Source organism: Pseudopipra pipra, chromosome 3 (assembly GCF_036250125.1).
Source record: "Pseudopipra pipra isolate bDixPip1 chromosome 3, bDixPip1.hap1, whole genome shotgun sequence".
NCBI lineage: Eukaryota > Metazoa > Chordata > Aves > Passeriformes > Pipridae > Pseudopipra > Pseudopipra pipra.
Window position 1 is genome coordinate 28,071,986 of NC_087551.1, and position 17,372 is coordinate 28,089,357.

A 17,372-nucleotide genomic window follows, 5' to 3' on the forward strand; every position below is an offset into this window, starting at 1 on the left:
TCAACATGTCTATGGGCTAGGTAAGTACTATTAATCCCTTTTTACAGAGGGAGAAAGCTGAACATCAGAGAGCCAAGAATACTGTTTTCCAGCTTTGGTGTTACAAAAGGACTGTCAGAGCTCAGAGTATTGTGTTAAATTCCACGCTCTAAGTCCGATATAGCCTTTTGTCTTTCCAGCAGAAGGGTCTGTTATAACTCCATCTTTTCCAGTCACAGGTTATTAAACAGGTTATTATATGCCGGAGTGGATATAGTCCTTCCTAAGTTCCTCAGTCTGAAACTGCTTAACCCACCACCATGTTTCTTGTGTTCACAGAGTTAGTACTGGTTTTTTATATATTACAGGCATGCTAGGTATGGACTACTGGGTGCATCTAGTCAGCAACCTTATTTCATCACATTCCTCCAACAGATACATAAAAAATGCAAGAGACTAACACAAAAATTAGGTTCACGATGAAAAGAGAAAAGAGAAACTTAAAAACACAGAAATCAATGAAGTCTAAAGGCAATTTTCAGTCCTCAGAACAAGTGTTCTCCCTGCTGGAAGGGGATATATTTTGAGGTAGACTTGCTTGATAGGATGGAGATATACCTTGATGAATGTTTCTTAGATCCTTTCTTGCTCAAAAATGACAAAACCTGTTATTCTGGACACCTTGGGCTCCAGTGAGGATGCGCACAGACAGATTTACCGTGGACTGTGGCATCTTCTGTGGCAGCAATATCTATCTACAGCTTTGAGTTGCATTGTGTGTAAATCTGGCCAAATTGAGAGATCTCTCCTTCTCTTCTGTCCCAAAGGTACATGTTGCTATTGAGTGCTCTGTTCATGCCTATCAGGATAAAGCCAGCCCATTTTTCACAGTATTTATGAGAATTGCCTAATGGCAATGGCATTCAGCAAGAATGGCTGACCTCGGAGCTGCAGACTCACTCACCGGTGGCAGCAGCCATACATAATGGGAGCCTGGAGGCTGCCCTGGCATAGAGACAGTCGTGCTTTTTCCTTTTTGCCAAGAGCACCTCTAAAACAACAGCTGATGGAGGTGCAACAAATGCATTGGCAACTGCATCAGCAGGAGCAGGCAGCCACCCTTGCAAGGCACTGGATCATGCTTGGTGCTGCCTCCAGGGTACTGCCAGGTGCTGTGGAGCAGGCAGAGTGGATGGGAAACATCCCTGGCCTTTGCAACAAGAGTATTGTACCTAGTGGCAATATTAAATCTCACCTGAGCAGGAGGCAGTGTGTTCTCAGGCTTGTCTGGAGCCATGGAAAAACATTCCTGTAGGACCTCAGCCCTTTCTTGGTCTGCTCCACTACTTGTATACAAAGGTGTGCCTTAGCCCTGCCCACGCTAACACAAACCACACCACACAGCAAGGTTGTTCATGTAATCATTGTTCCACACACAGCCAGTCCAGGGATAAGGTACTTACCTGTGTGGGATGGTACCGAACACTGCGTGTGGTTTGCATAAGCTGTAAGGATGAGTGGAACTAACAAATGACATGTCATTTAACAAACTAACAAATGACATGTCATTTAAAGCACAGGAAAAATTGTATGACGAGGAAAGGGGATGGAAATGTCAGCAGCCTGTGAGACCCAGTCTCAGAGCTGACAGAAAAGGGAGAAATCACAGCATGTCTTACACTGAGATTGTCCTCCAGGTTTCAAAGCTTTTAAAAAAGCCAGGTGTTGCAGGTGATAGCAGTGGAATTTTCTGAAGTAATCTGATTTTGGAAATAGGCCTTGAGAATATTCGAAAAGTTGTCTTTTCGGTGTACTTTTGGACACCCACAATCTCCCACTGAGGATCTTAGTGAAGTTTGCAGAACCCAGAGGAGCTGGATGCAGGAGAGAATGCAGAGCTGGCTACAGAAGAACTCACACTGGGATATGTTCTTCCTCTGGCTGATGGGGTGGATGGTGGGACCTTCTAATCCTGACCCATGAGGATGTGTGAGCTTTAGCATACCCCAGCTGAAAGAAAAAGAGAGCAGGATGACAAGCATCCATTAAAAACTTAAACATTGGTAAAGATAGAGAAGGTAGTAAAAATATTGCCTGGTACAGGAGTAGATGAAGATGAAGAATAGGTACTTTATGTATCCAAGATTTTTAAGGTAAAAGTAAAAAATAAACAGAAAAAGTGGAAGTAGTCCCCAGAGCTGCCAATGAAAGAAACCCAAGATATCTGTTCACGTGTTATGTGGACTGGTCTTTCCACTTTCCCACCAATACCACAAGCCCATGTGCAGCTGTGGGAAAGAAATAGTTGAGGATGACAGTGTCTTTAACACCTTCAGCAATTATGCTGCAGTGAGGGGCACAGTGAGGGAAAAAGAAAAGACCCCCTTCTCTCCCCCATCTGTTTTTCTCATTCCTCATTTAATGTATGCAAATGACAAGCTGGGAATAGTCACTCTCTGGAGTCGGGTTTTACTTTCAAGATAGTTAGCAGATCTTAGGCCTTGTACAGAATTGGCTATATTGATAATTATTGTGATAATCATCTCAACAGAAGAGTGAAGTGTAGGCAACAGGACATGGTAGTTTTGAGTGTTTGTCCCCAATACTGTGCGCCTGAAAAGGCAACTCAACAAGTTGCAAGTTAATGGGAGGAGTTGCCTTGTCTTCAGGGGTCACCAACGGAGCTCTTAAGAAGGCAAAGAAAAATTGAATGTGTCATCTCTTTCATGACTAGTTTAGGTCTCTCTAACACTTTTTAGGAGCTGTGTAGTTCCTTCCAAAGTATCCTAATGCAAAAGCACCAGAAATATGAAGGTGAGCCATGAGCTCGTTAATCCTGCCAAAAGAAAATATAAGAATTAGCGAACTCTGTGATGAGCAGACACAGCCAAACCAAATGCCGCCTCTGTGGAATTAGGTGTGCTGCAAACACCACAAGCCTGTGATATCATGACCTTTAAAAAATGTATGTTTCAAAAATGGAAAAATGAACTGAAGAAGCTGCTGGGGAAACTTTCAAGAAGCTGGACTGCTCATTTATACATTACCATTGCCAGCTGAGCCAGGAGGCAGAGCTGACAGGGTTCCATGATTTCCTTTTTATATAAACCTACACCAAAGCCGTTAGCCTTAGGGAATGCCTGCTGTAGGACATGATCTTTCTGGTGCTTGTCAAATTTTTTTTTTTACAGTATTACAGTTGCCTTCGGTGCCAGCCCTGACCATCAGCAGTGGGTCCAGTCACAGCATTGGTATTTGCCACTGCAGGGTGTGGGACCACGTGGAAAAGCCCAACCAGGGAAACAGAGCTGTGCTGGTGAAAATGGACAGAAGGAAGGGAGACCAGACCAGCGGCCTTTGCAGCGGAGAGAGTTGTCTTAAGCAGGCATGTCTCACCAAAGCAGGTGGGCAAGAGGAATGAGGCAAAGTGCAGGTAACAGCTTGTGGTGAAGGGAGAAATAAGCAGTGTGGCAATATGCAATATTCAGTGTGTGGATTCAGCCTGTCTGCCTGCAGGGCCCAGGGCTTTTCTTGCAGGAGCAGGGATCAAGAACACAGCGGCTGCAATGTTGCTCTGACAAGCCATGATAAATGCCAGCTTTGTTAGTGTGTGTGGCAAGTTACCAGGAGCTCAGCAAATTCCTGTGCTTGGAGAGCCTCGCTCTGGGAAGAAAAAATGAGCTGTGAAGTAATAATGATAATAACAGGATTCAATGAGGCAGATGTAATCCACATTTCTTAGCTGATCCTGGCTTGCAGCACCAACTCTGCTTGACAAAATTGTATTCACAGGGATCTTTTCACAAGTTTGTTTCAACATTTGAGCTATGGTGTGGCTCAGACTGGTCTAGAGCTGAAATCCAGCAGTTTTTTTTCTTGGAAGTCATATTTGCAGAGTACTTAAGTGAGGCAAATACCTTGAAACAATTGTCCACAAGAATTACTAGTCTGGGGAGAGGTTTCCCACTCATTTATAGCACTGCTGATAACATTTTTGCTCTTATAGTTTGCTGTCAAAAAGCCTTGGTCGTGCTGAGCTTCATGCAAATAGGAGCCAGAGAATAGCAAATATTGACACTCTTCTGTGTCAACAGAAAAGAAAGTGCAAAACTGGCTGTCGTTAGATCAAATTTCACTTTCAAAATTAACATTTGGTATATTCTTTCTCTTTCAGTGCAACTAGATGTGTTGATGCTAAGAGGCTGAAATCTCTTCTGCTGCAGCTTACCTCTGTGTAAGACTGTTGATGAGTCAAATTCTCTGGGATGCTCAGGATCCAGGCAGGCATCACGTGTTTTTCTTCTGACCCACAATGACATCTGCCAGGCCATCTCCTGCAACTTAATTGGGGCACACTCCTGTACCCTTTGGATACTCTGGAAAATACCCTGCAGGGCTTGGGCACTTCTGAAGGCTTTCAGATCCACTACACTTCATTACACCTTTTGAACAAGAAGTGTCTGCTATCTATGGCGAAATCACCATAGTTATTTTGGTAAGATAAAATAAAACACAAGCAGAAGTATTTATTTACAGCACGCACGGTAGGAAAAACGGTCACAGTTATTCATGTGAGTCTTAAATGGAAAAAAATAGTACACATGCTTGAACGTTTGAGAATTCATCTTAATGTGCTGCCTGGCTGGTGCTTTCCTAATGCATCCCTTGCTGGAGGCTTTGCATCCCTTCCACAGGTCACCAGCAATTTGACATTAACTATCACCACAAGGAACAATCCTACCCCCTTCCTGTGCCTACCCACTGAGTCCTGCCCTTCTACCTCCTCCATGGTGGCCTTGGACATGCTGGTGGGGTCGTGCATTGGTGGGGGTTAGACAACCTGTCTATGCTGAGATTTGTTGTTGTTGTGAGTTTATCTTTCCCTGGATTGCTACTTTGACCTTGTGGACTGTGAAGCTGCAGGATTACTTGGGGCAATACCAACAAAGGACAAGTGAGGGGCAGGAATGAGAGGTATCCACAGGGCTGGGGAGGGGACTACTGACACATCCTGGTTTAAGGTCTCTGAAATTGTGGTCTCACTGTGTCTGTCTCTGCCTGAAGCGTCTCCATGATTGGAGCCAAATATTTGGTGTCAATCTATCAACAGAGACAATTGTCTGAGTTAGACGTGTGTAATTCCTGACTGGCTCCTGAAGGAGAGAAGATGTGACAGTGATTAGTCACTTTGGGACAGCTTCTCGTTCGAAGAAAGATGGATATGATATGATATGATATGATATGATATGATATGATATATGATATGATATGATATGATATATGGAAATCTCAGAGGTGTGGGAGCCACCTGCAGGGCAAGGTTCAAACTAAATATGGGTCTTGAACTCTGTGCCTAACATCAGAGACCTTCCCCTCCAAATAAATATGAAGGTCATTGCTACTACACACAAAAGCTTGTACAGAGTTATACTGCTGGCTACTGAGCAGTATATGTGCAAATACAAGCATCAAATCTCTGCAAGATACAAACTCCGCTCTACCACGCATGATTTAATTGCCAGTCACAAGCCAGCACACCTTTGTTTACTCTCTTTTCCCCCTGGACAAAAGCACTGCATTGGTTTTCTGTATATAATTATAAAAGGTCAAGGCAGGTTATTTTTCTACATCATCTTTTCATGGGTAGCTGAAGTCACATGGGTTCCTAAAACCTCTTCTTGGGAAAATCTGGTAAATCTGTTTTAGTTTTTGCCATCTAGATAGTACCCACAACATCATAGTCAAGATTTGCCAATGAATCCTAGGCAACTGATGTGGACAACAATTTCTTTTCTCATGCAAAAACATGAGTGCTTTGAACCCAAAGGATGAAAGAAATAGTAAGAGTAGTGTGAAGATGACAATTCCCTCTAATTTTGCTTGCAGTAATTGACCACAGTAAGGTTTGGTCAGAAACAGAGGTGCCCTAGCATTTTGTTTCAAATGTGTTGGATTCACAGAGACCAGCAGGAAAGATTTGCAGGGGAGTTTTGCAGGAATCACAGTCCCTAGGAGGCTTGCTCAGGCTCACAGCAAATTAGCAGACACACACAGGTCTGCTCGGTTTCCCCAGAACAGGCAGGCTGGGCAGCCAGTGGGGTGAGGGCTGTATATAAGGCAATATGAGTTGGAGGTCTGAACTGGGAATAACATGTCAAGCAACTGCACTTATTTGTGCAAGGAGGAAATACATCTTGGTCACATACGTGTTGTTGAGGGTTTGGAAAATAAATGTGAAACATGCAGAGCATGTGAAACAGAAGAAGAGGCTTCAAGAGAACCACTTTCACCCGAAAATATATTGCCTGGCAGCCCAAGACTCAAGTCAATTCAGTGGTATGAGGATGCTGCTGTATGAAAAAAATACTTGAAATACTTAAAAAAAAAAAAAAAGGAATTTACTCAAAATTCTGCTGAAGTGATAATCCATGTTGCTGTAACAGAGAAAACTGAGATCTGAATATTTGTTTAAAAAAATCCAAACCTTACTTTTTTTCTCTCTTTGCAAAGGTTCAGCTAATGAGTGACTCAGCCTTTTATAAGAAAAGTCTGATTAGGGCATAATAAATATGAGTCACTGTAAGTAATTTTCAGATTTTCCTTGGGACTCTTCCTTACAGGATCTCTGTATTGGGAAAAAGAAAGGGATAGGGAAAGACTTGCATCAAAATTCTTATAACTATGAATACAGATGAGATTATGCAACTGCAAGGAAATGTCATTTGTCTCCCTTTTTGCAAACAGGTGGTAAGAGCACTTACAAGGCAGTCTTCACAGGAGAAGCAAAGTGTAAGACTATGGTAAAAAACCCTCCAGAAACACTGTAAATGTGAGATCTGAAGATAAGAGAACTAGGTTTCTAGTTCTAGAGAACTAGAAACTCACTAGACAGTGAGTTTCATTGCTTCAGCCTTTTGGAAAAGGACCAACTCTGCAGCTGCTCAGTGTATGATGCACACAGGGATCAGGCATGTTGGGGGATGTTATTCTCAAGGTGAGCAGACCTTTGCCAGGTAACCTTTGCACTCTGCTGGAATAGCCACCTGTGTCTGAAAGCTGGGTAGTAAAACTAGTGCTCCCAACCCAGGCATATCTTATAAGGCCAGGACAGATACTGAATTTATATTGCTCTTGAAGCTTGTTTATCTGTCTAAAAGGTTTTGTGGATGGCAACCCCCTTGTTTCTTTACTCTACTGCTCTCTCAATTTTTCTTTCTCTTCCAGGCCCTACATGTAGGATTTGAAATATCTCTTTTTATTGGAAATTAATTTTAAACAAATCGATTGGGCCACAGCTGAGCCATTCTCTGAAGTTTGCAGGTAAAGCATAAAATGCCACCCAAAAAAAAAAAAAAAAAAAAACAAGAAAAGAAAGAGTCTCTCCTGACTGTCCAGCTGACACAAATCTCTTCTTCTTGAATCAGGTGAATCCCATTTATTTTAACATGAAATATATTTAATGAATAAATAGGTGTTACTTTTATGTCTCAAAGTTGTTGCCAAATTTTACTTGTTTTCTACTAAAAATCACAGTCTCCTAGGGCCAAGAGGCTGCTGCTTTTGTCTTTTCCCACCTCAAATATTAAAAATTATAGTCTTGTTTTTCCGGGAGAGCCAACTACACTCATACTGAGCACTTCTCAGGATCAGTCCTTCTGGGACTCTGCATGAGTCACCTCAAATTAAAATTCCTTGTCACAAAACAGCTCCAGAAAGGTGGCAACAAATCCATCCATTATGAAGATAAATACCTGGCAAAAAAATTGGAGAGTAGAGGCCAGCAGTCAAATGGGAAGCGCAGTTCAGAGGATCCTGGAGCAGACTCACCGTTCATTTTCACTTGCTTTCTAGCTCTGAAGAGCAAATGAAAATGTAACTGGTAAAACAAAGTTCCTGGAGAGAAGCTCAAAAACCAGATGGCTGATGCCACCCAGGCACCAGCTGTGAGAAGGTTATAAACTCTGCTTTTAAAAAAAAAATAGGCAGTGCCAAGCTGCTATTGCTGCACTTGGGTGTTTTGTGTCTGCTGAATTCAGCTGGTTTTACAGGCCACACACATTCCAGGGTCTGCACAGTCCCTGGTGGGAGTATCCTCCTCCTGATAGACATCAGGCTATGTAGCATGTACTAAAAGATATGTTATTTTGGTAGGAGTGAAACCTTTGTCAAGCAATACCAAGGAGCAGCCACGTCATTTGGGCTCTGGTTACGTTTTCCCTGGAAGCAAGAGCTCACAACACTTGGAGAGAATCCACAGCTGTCTTTGCAAGGTGAGAGATTGTTTTATTCAAATTTTGCCTAATTTTAAACAACTGCAGTTGCTGCCTTTTTTTATATAGACAAACTGTATTAACCATGATGTATAGGGGACATCCAGCCATTTGGACGTTAGTTAATGGAGGCAAGGAGCTTGAAAAGGGAGGACTGGGAGCAGGCAGGAGCTGTTTTTGAAGAAGTGTCTGGCTGTGTCCTGAGAAGGTGCATGGGGAGGGAGAGAGGGAAAATGAGCCATGTTGGCTGTGGCACAGGGAAGAGGAGACAGCAGAAGCTGAGAGCACGGTGCAGGTAGGCTGGACCACGAACGACTGCGATTTCAACATATGAACTTTTCAAAGGCTGCCTTGCTCAGAAGCAGCATCTTATCTCTGGATGTCAGGCATCAAAAACATATGAAAGAGCCAGGCATTCAGGTCTCTCTCAACTAATACAGGGTTTTGAATAGCCTTTAGCTCACAACAGACATAATTGTCTATTCCTGATGCTACTGAGCTATAAGGGGTCTGTGTTTTAATGCTGGATGTCCTATTTTTTGGACCTGCACCTCCAGGTGACTTAGTTTGGAGACACAGCCACACTCCCAGTGCCAGCTGTACACTGCTGTGCCAGGGCTGTTGGATCCTGTGGTTGCATTCAGAGTGTCGTGTGTAAGTACCTGGTGAAACAACTGGTGATGTAGGGAGTGAATGCAACAGCTAAGCATGATCCTATTCAAATGCAAGTGAACAGGTCTATCTCTTGTATCAAGCACAGCTTAGCGGTAGGAAACCAGATCTCTTCAAGTTCCTAGATTTGCTAATGTTAGGTTGCTATAAGACTTCATTCTACAAAGGGTTCAAAGACACAGGACAGACTCTGAAAGCGGAGCAGCTGAGATGAGTGAGATTGTGAGGTTCTTGTGCTACTGCTGCTGTTGTCACAGAAAAGGCAAATCAGCTACTGCTTGAAAGGATACATTTCTGTCCCCCTGGCCGTATCATATGGAGCCTGAAAAAAGTGAGTTTTTGAAGAATTGCATATCATATAGAGTAGAACTTGCCCTGTTGTTTTCTTTGTGATTCCCTAAATGAAATGATTAAGTGTTTTTGAAAGAAAACTTTGCCTTTCTATTTTGACCCAGTGCCCTTAAGCATAGAGATTCATGCCCCCTGTCCCACAGCTGTTTGTTTCGGTATTTTTTGAAGAAAAGCTTTTAACTTTTGGTTTGCATTTTGCAGTTTAAGCCCTTTCATTTAATTTGAATTAAAGTTTTCAGACTGACCTGAAATAATATCTGGTTTTCCTTTTTGAATTGTTTAGAAAAAATATTTTTTTTTCAGCTCCCCTTTGCCTTTGGTTGGGAACTTAAAGCTCTCGGTGTTTGCCAGCTTTAAGTGAAAATTCCTTAGCCACTGGGTATGACCTGTAACTGGCTTTGAGCATTATAATCCTACTGAAGTCAAAGGAATCAGTTCGATTTATACCAGATGGTTATCTGGACCTCTAAGGGAAATGAAATCACTATCATGAATTAAATTCACCATCAGTACAAGAAAACCTGTTTGCATTTGTAAGATTATATCTGTGCTTCCTTATACTTAAATTTTGTTCAAGTTCCACTACCAGTGTTGTCACCTTCATGCTACAGGCTGTAGTTCAAACCAGTAATAGAAGCCCGGGAGGTTTTTGGTGGAGCAATACTTCAGCATTTGGGCCCAAAATTTGCACCAGTGTTCATGTGACCCTGGATTTTAAGTAGTTTGCTATCATCTGTTCATTTTGAGTGTTCATGCCAGAAATGAGTATGAAGATAAAAATGAAACAAAATGAATGGGAAGATACTTGTTTTGATTGATTATTTTTTGAAGGATGGATGCAATAGTAAAAAAAATAATTAGGTTTTGCCAAAGGAAGTTTATACAACAGGAATGCTTTGTTTTGCTACCAAAATGATCACTGATAGGAACAAACTGGTGCAGAAAGACTTCCTGAGCTATTGCATTTGCATAGGCAAGGAAAATGTTGCAGCTTGGAAAATGAAACATGCGATTTATGAGCACAAAGGACTTAAAGTCAATATTTTGTTCTCCTCAGTTATTCAATAATGACTTTGACAGTTCCTCTGGGTTTGAGTAGATACAGGGTTTTGGGCTGGCAGGATGCAATGTCCTAGCCGATTTCCAAAGTGTCACTGATCTTTGATTTATGTTGTCCATATTTTCCTCTTTGGACTAGTTAGTACCATCAAGCTCTTGCCTGCCTTGGCTCAGTATGCAGCAGCCTGTCTCTGGGGTACTTCCAGATTGGCTCGTCCTACATCATCTCAAAGAGGTTGCAGCTCTCCTTCTGTCTTATCCTGTTACGAATGAGTTTTAAAATCTGAAAGGACATTAGAATTGTGCCTGGACCTTGTGCTCGGGCATGTGTTGAGCTCCATGCACTCTTCCTAAACTTCCTTTGAATCTTTGTTTGTAGTAGATGAGGCACCACATTTGTGTCACTCGCCACCGGTACTTGCGAGAATGGTTCTTGCCTTTTTGAGTAGCATAAGCCTTTCTTTCACTGTAGCATTTTGCCCTTTTCCTGAATCTTTGTTAGTTGTCTATGTGCTTGAAATGATTTAAAATGACAAGCACAGTGGAAACTGTCTAGGATGTATAAATTGCTGTGAATTATTTCAAATTAGAGAAGAAAGTGAAGAATGAGGACTCTTGGCTGTAGTACCAGCATGATCTACATATGTCTGTCTGAATTTCATGGACAAACCCCTTCATAAAAACTAAGTCCTGTACTGCACCAAGGCTTCCTTATTACTTCACCTCCAAGGAGCACAGTAGAAGCCCTTTTAGCAGTGTCACATGGAAGCATCCTGGTGGTTTTGGGCATCCATGGAACAGCTGTAAATCAAACTTGTCTGTCTTTCAGGTAGATTGTCATGCAAGAAGAACTAACTGTGGCATAGTTATAGCACACAGCAATACAGCTGACATAGAAAAGTGGGTGAATGGTTCTGGGGAGGATTTAATTTGAACATTTTGGATCTGAGTTTGTTAAAATCAATGACAGCTTTTTGAAGCACACAGCAAAAGACAGAAGGATTTGGGGGACTTGCTGATGTTACTAGAGTGCTGTGATTTCCTTAATTCTAGGGAATGACAGAACCAGCTGGCATAAATATTGTTCTCATACAATTTTTTTTCTGTTTTTTTTTTCTCCTCCCCTCCATATTTCCTCATTTCTCTATACCACCCATTTACATTGTGAAAATTGAGTAATGAGACTTTGTCAAGGCAGAGAGTGGAAGGCAGTTCTACAGGATTTAGGATTATTTAGCATTAAGCTGTTATCAGGATGTGTTTTTTAAAAAAATGTTTTCCTAACAAGCCTGGTACATAGAGAATTTCTGGCTGAATCTGTAAATTCCCGCAGGGAAATGTTGATCCTTTATCTAATGTTTGTTTTATCTGCTCCCTGCTGGAGCATATTGGTGGTACATAAGTAGATTGCTGTCATATGGCCCCAGACAGTTGCTTCAGAAAGGGGTTCTACAGATCCTTGACAGGGAAATTGTATTTATTTTTTTCTAATAACATGTATAGTCCTTGTAATTTATTTGAGAGAGATTGCTTTATCTATAAAGCCACTGACACAGGTACTGCTTTTTTACCAGACAATTTTTCAACTATATTAACAGTACCAAGGGAGCCAAATTTTCTCATATTCACACTCTTCTCTTAGGTAAAGTACTTGCTAAGATAAAGGAAATACTGATGTGAATCTAGAATAACTGGGGAATTGTTTCATAGTAACACAAATTTTGAGAACTGGATACTAGAAGTACAATATTACTATGCCTGTTTCTTCACCTGGCTTAAAAGCCAGCAAGAAGACTAAGATGGGAGAACACTGCTTCCAGTGGGATGGGAAGCAGAAGTTTTCCTGTAGGTGTGGGTGACTCTGGGTCTGTAGCACTAGCACAGATATTGGATGAAACTGAACTTTAGTCAGGGTTGTAAATACTCTCATAATTCCCACAGCCCAAATGGGGTCATGACCCTGAATTTGGGAATGGCTGGACACTAGTCCTCAGTGCCTGGGGAATGAAAGTGTCTCACTGCATCTTGGACCAGCCCTTCCAGTGACTTGAAGATGACCTGGCAAGTCGCTGGGGCTTTTTTGTTGGGATACTGGCAGGGCTAGAAAACTTTTGCTGCTCTGCTCACAGAGCTACAAACCTTAACTGGCCTGCAAAAGCAGACAGCGTGGGTGAAGGTGCTGTTCCTGATACAGGCAGCCCTATGATTTTAGAAACTGCTGCTTGACCCCGACTTACGGTCAAGAGCATTCTCTGGAGTGCATAGAAGAAACAGCACTTTTCTTCATTTCACCATTTTACCAGCTGGTGTTATGGTCTCTCCCTGGGAAGGGCAGAGTGTTCCCAGAGGACTGGCATATGTGCCATACCTCCTGAAGGAGAGTTCTGGACAAGTGATGGTGGCAAGCTCTAATATAGGAAACATCGGAGTGATGCTTTAACAGCAAGAGTGAAAAGAAGAAAAGAGGCTCCCTATAAAATGCCTGTGAAGTTGTCCAGTGGGGGCCAGGTTATTCTGTCTGAGTACAAAGGTAGTATTTCACTATTCCAATTCCCTGTCTGCTGGTTCCCCAGGTCCCATGAGAAGCCACAAGCAGGCTGAACACCTGGACCGATTCTCCTTCAAGGAGCAAGGGGAGAAAAAGGGCTTTGTAAGGTGTGCACCCTTTGGGCTCAAGCCTGCTGAGGTCAGGGGAAATTACACCCATGGCAGGAAAACTGAATATTAATTTGTTTCAGAGGGTGTATCTTGTACAATTATTTCCTTACAGAAGCTCTGGCCTTATTTGACGCTCTGCTGTGTGTACCAGTTAACCTAAGGTTTGCTCTTGATGGAGCATGCTTGCTTGTATAAAGTCCTTTCTGCTCTAAATGGCTAATTTCACAAAGGAAACCTTTTTAAGCATTAATAACATTTCTTAAGATGAGCTTAATGAATGAAGAAAGAGGAGTCCCTTAAATACCTGCTTTCCCAAAATCCTGCAGCAATGAGGACACGACCTTGGGAGTTATTTAAAGTAATATATTTTTAATTGCATCTTCTAGCTAAGAGAGGACTGTGATCTTCAGTACAATTCCTTTCAAGGTGACCTTTGCACAGTTGTGTTGTTTGGACAAGCCGTGGTGTCCCTGTTAATAAGGGCACTCTCTGGAAAAATAGTATCACCCATGTTAGGTCTGCTGGCATTCTATAAAACTGCAATGGCTAGGAAGGTGTTAGTAAAACTGGGCAACAAGATTCTGCTCCCATGGAAGGCAGTGGTAAAGTTCCTACTGTGCTTAAATTAGCCAGGGCTTTCTCGCTTAGTCTTTCACTGAGGGGCATGAGACAAACAGCACAAGGGGTGCTAAGAGTCCTACCATTGTGTCATGCAGTTTAAATACTGTGCTCATCATCGTCCTGTTTCTTCAAACAGAAAATCACAAATAAAATTCCTGAGTGCAAAAATTAATCTGTTTGTTGCTCCAGACTCTATCTGTCAGTCTTAGAGGCTGATAGGGAAGCAGAGTTGGCCTTCTCTATTAACTGATTGTACATACTAAAACTACCTCAAGGCTGGTGTATACCAGGTAGGGAGTCTGCTTTTCCTCAGCTACTGGTTTTGGCCAATGATTTATCTCTAGGTAAGGCAAGTGGCTATGGAGAGATAATCAAATCAGAACAGTACCTACCTTCCCATGCTTTCTACTCCCATTGACAGAAAAAAAACAGTATCGGGAAAAGTTTTTGACCCACAGGTTCCTGGCTCCTCTCCGAACTCGGCTGCCAGCTGATGGCTGCTTCAGGAGCTGCTGTGATTATAGTTCAGTTCCTGTCAACAGTCATACACCTTACAGCCTCTATAGCTGGCAGCCTTGGTGGCAGGCACAGCAGAGAGGTCCAGGGCTGAAGGAGGAGGAAAAATAAACAGCACTCTCATAACAGAATGTAACTGTCCTGCTTCCATGATTCATATCCTGAGCAGCATCCCTTGGACTAGTTCAGGCCAGCAACCAGGTCCTTGGCCCACTGGTTTTTCTTTGACATTCAGGAGACTTTCTGATTTTAGTGTTATTTACAAGGAAACTGCTTTTGGCCTGTTTTTTCAGGAACTCCTGCTATTGGCTCTCTTGTGAGGTTAAAATTTCTGCTTCAGCAAGAGCTCTCAAAGGGGCTTTGTAGTGCTACAACATTACCTGGGATTTTGACATAAAGGTAAGTTAAAGTTAGAGGCTGCCTCGTCTTACTGCATTTCCTGTAGAGCTGGTCTGCACATTCATCAAGGAGAAATGTGGTGAGGTTTCTGGTGAAATGTTCATTCAGTGTCCACTTGCATACAGTGCTTAGGTCTCCTTCTCCCTACATTGCCTTCTCCTTCAGCTTTTCAGTCAGCTTTAGCATTTTCTGGCTGCTGAATAGTTGTGGAGCTTTGTCAGGGAGTTTTTGAGATGGCACACCTCTGAGGGCAGCAGGCTCCCCTCTTGCCCACCCACACCTCTTGTTTTCCTTTCCAGCACCTGTATGCCTTTTAAGTAAGGCATAGGTTTTAAGTAGGTTTAGGTTCCTGTATGCCTTTTAAGTAGGTTTAGGTTCCTTCTGAACAACCAGAAAATTTCCAGCTGCTACTACACAAACTTGACTGCCGTGTCCATGCTCTTCCTGAGTAGTTATCCTCCCTATTTAAAACCCAGCAGATGAAAGAGGAAGGTAGAAGATACTTATTTGTAGTGGATGCAAGAGGAAAATGAGTGTTTATGGTATACTCACACTGTCAAAAAACCCTGACTTTCTCTGATGAGAAAAGTGAAAACATACAAATTGTGAAAACATGCATATCTTCTCCTCAGGTCTCTGCAAGCTGGAAAATTGAGGATTCATCCATTTTCCTGAAGATAAATAATTTTATGACTATTTTTCCAATTGCATGTACTTCTCCTTTTGGAAAGACTGAACCCTTGCAATTCCCAAGCAGGTCCTCTGCACCTGACAGCAGTTTTTATAGCTTGTTTCCTTTTCCATAGCTAAGTTTAGCTCTCAGTTTTCCTATGTCTCATTCCCCAGGCAGATCTCACAAGTAGTTAAGCTGTTTATGTTTTCTTCCTGCATGCACCCAGAAGTTTGAAGAAATAACTGCAAGATTTTATATCAGATTCATGGGACAAATATCAAAAGATAAGTGAAAATCAAAAATTCACTCTGAAGCTATCATACCACTGAAATACTCACAGCAGAAGATGGGCTTGCTGAGGTGGAATTTATTAATTGTCACAGAGATCTCTGCAAGAACTTGAATTTTTCTCGTATGTCATGTGAGCTCCATTCCCAACCAGTCCCATGTCTCTGACTTGGCTGCTGACCTGTATTCATGTCGTTGCCTTCAAATTTTCACAATCCAAATAGGTGGCTGGGATGGCAGTCAATGAAACTAATGGCTGTGGAAAGGCTGAACTGTCTGTAACACAGCAAGAGTAAGCAAAGGAAAAGTTAAAGCTGCTGACTGTCAGTCATGGGCTGCCCTTGGCATCTGTTCCTTTCTGGTAGACAATGTTTTGGAGGAGAAGCAGCAGAGAGGAAGTTTTGAAGAATGCTGCTTTGAGGGCTGCAAGCTGGCATGTTGGGAATGGATGTAGGTGCCAGTGCAGAGGAGCAGGAGTTGACTGTTTGCTTCTGGAGCATTTGTCAGGGTGCTAACCCAAACCAGTGAGGCTGTAAGGGTTTATCTCACAGTCTCTGTACGGCTGCAAGGTCTGCTCATAACCCTGGGGAAGGCTGGGGCCCCTGTAAGATGATTGCATCTGTGAAACCAAAGAGTGGGACAAATTTTAGGGTCACAAAATGTTCAAGAACTCAGTGTGATTGCACTGCATGAGCTGAAAAAAAAGCCTGCCTGGAGCAGAGCAGCAGATCAAAAAAGATTTGAGCCCTCCCAGCAGTATCTCAGATAATCTTTTCCTATGACATTAATTTCCTTGGGCAGAAGATTAAGCACTCTTAAATGAATTACAGTCATTTTAGTTTCTGCTGTCCTTGCATATTGCTGCAATTATCAGTGTGGTCTCTCAGTTGCCCTGCTGCCATCACAGAGCCAAAAAGGTTAGTAATGGTTCAGCCAAAAATTGCTCCATCTGTGTACGTGTCTGATATGTCAGTATTGCATAGGATGAGGACCTCTGATATTTAGATGAATTAATTTAATACCTGTGCCCAAACAAGGTCTGCTCACCACTTATCAAAGACATTCAAGGTGAATTTTAGATGGGAGTTGTACTGGCTTTTTCCTTTGGATAAATTCCGCTTCACTTGGACAATTCCTTTTAAGTCCCTAGTTGACCCAGTGGGTCATCTAATAGTGTTTTAAAGGTTGTGTTGAATTACTGAAGAAAAATTTATCTGATCTGTGCTCAAGGTGTTAAAAATCCAAGGCAGCATTCAGACAGACATCCTAGCTACTGCCTAAGCTGAGTGGATAAACTCAGGAACTTTAATCCCAAAAGCAGAGATTGAGCAAAGGAGGATTTTTATTAATTTTTGTGTGTTATCCAGGTATACTTTTTTGACCATATGCCTTGAAAGAAGAGGTACCACAATCTCCACTAATCCTAAAAACAGCCCTAACAGTTGCATTGCTGGAGAGCTTCCTTCAGATTAGGATTTGTGCAAGCTACTGCATTGTGTTGCATGGATTTACTCTGCCTGGCTCCAGCACACAAAGGGTGGTCTAGCTCAGGAGGACCTCAGTCACATGAGAAGCTCTGATACTTTCTCACCAAGAGTTTTGAGACTCTATTAACTGACACTCCAAACTGATTGAATTTAATGAGAGTCTTTCCACTGACATCATGACTTTGATTTATACCCTTAATACATAACACATTGTTTCAAATGTGAGTCTTAATATCCTTATTCAGTCTGCAGCCCTTCCAAGTTGAATATGAATAAACAGAGAGAAGGAAAAAAACCCACAAGACAAGTTTAAGAGATTTCTGTGTGTCTGTTAGAGACAACTCTTCACTAATGCAAAGAAGCAGAGGGAAAGGGTGTCTTTTGCCTAGGAAGTCAGAG

General features: G+C 42.2%; 1 long non-coding RNA gene across 1 annotated transcript; it reads left to right on the forward strand.

Annotated features, from left to right (window-relative positions):
• The first annotated feature begins 4,025 nt into the window (after window positions 1-4,025).
• LOC135411160 (uncharacterized) lies at window positions 4,026-15,678 on the forward strand. Its single transcript, XR_010429015.1, has 5 exons — window positions 4,026-4,474; window positions 6,724-6,973; window positions 7,204-7,403; window positions 8,131-8,249; window positions 15,158-15,678. It is a non-coding gene; the product is annotated as an uncharacterized LOC135411160 (long non-coding RNA).
• Window positions 15,679-17,372: the final 1,694 nt, after the last annotated feature.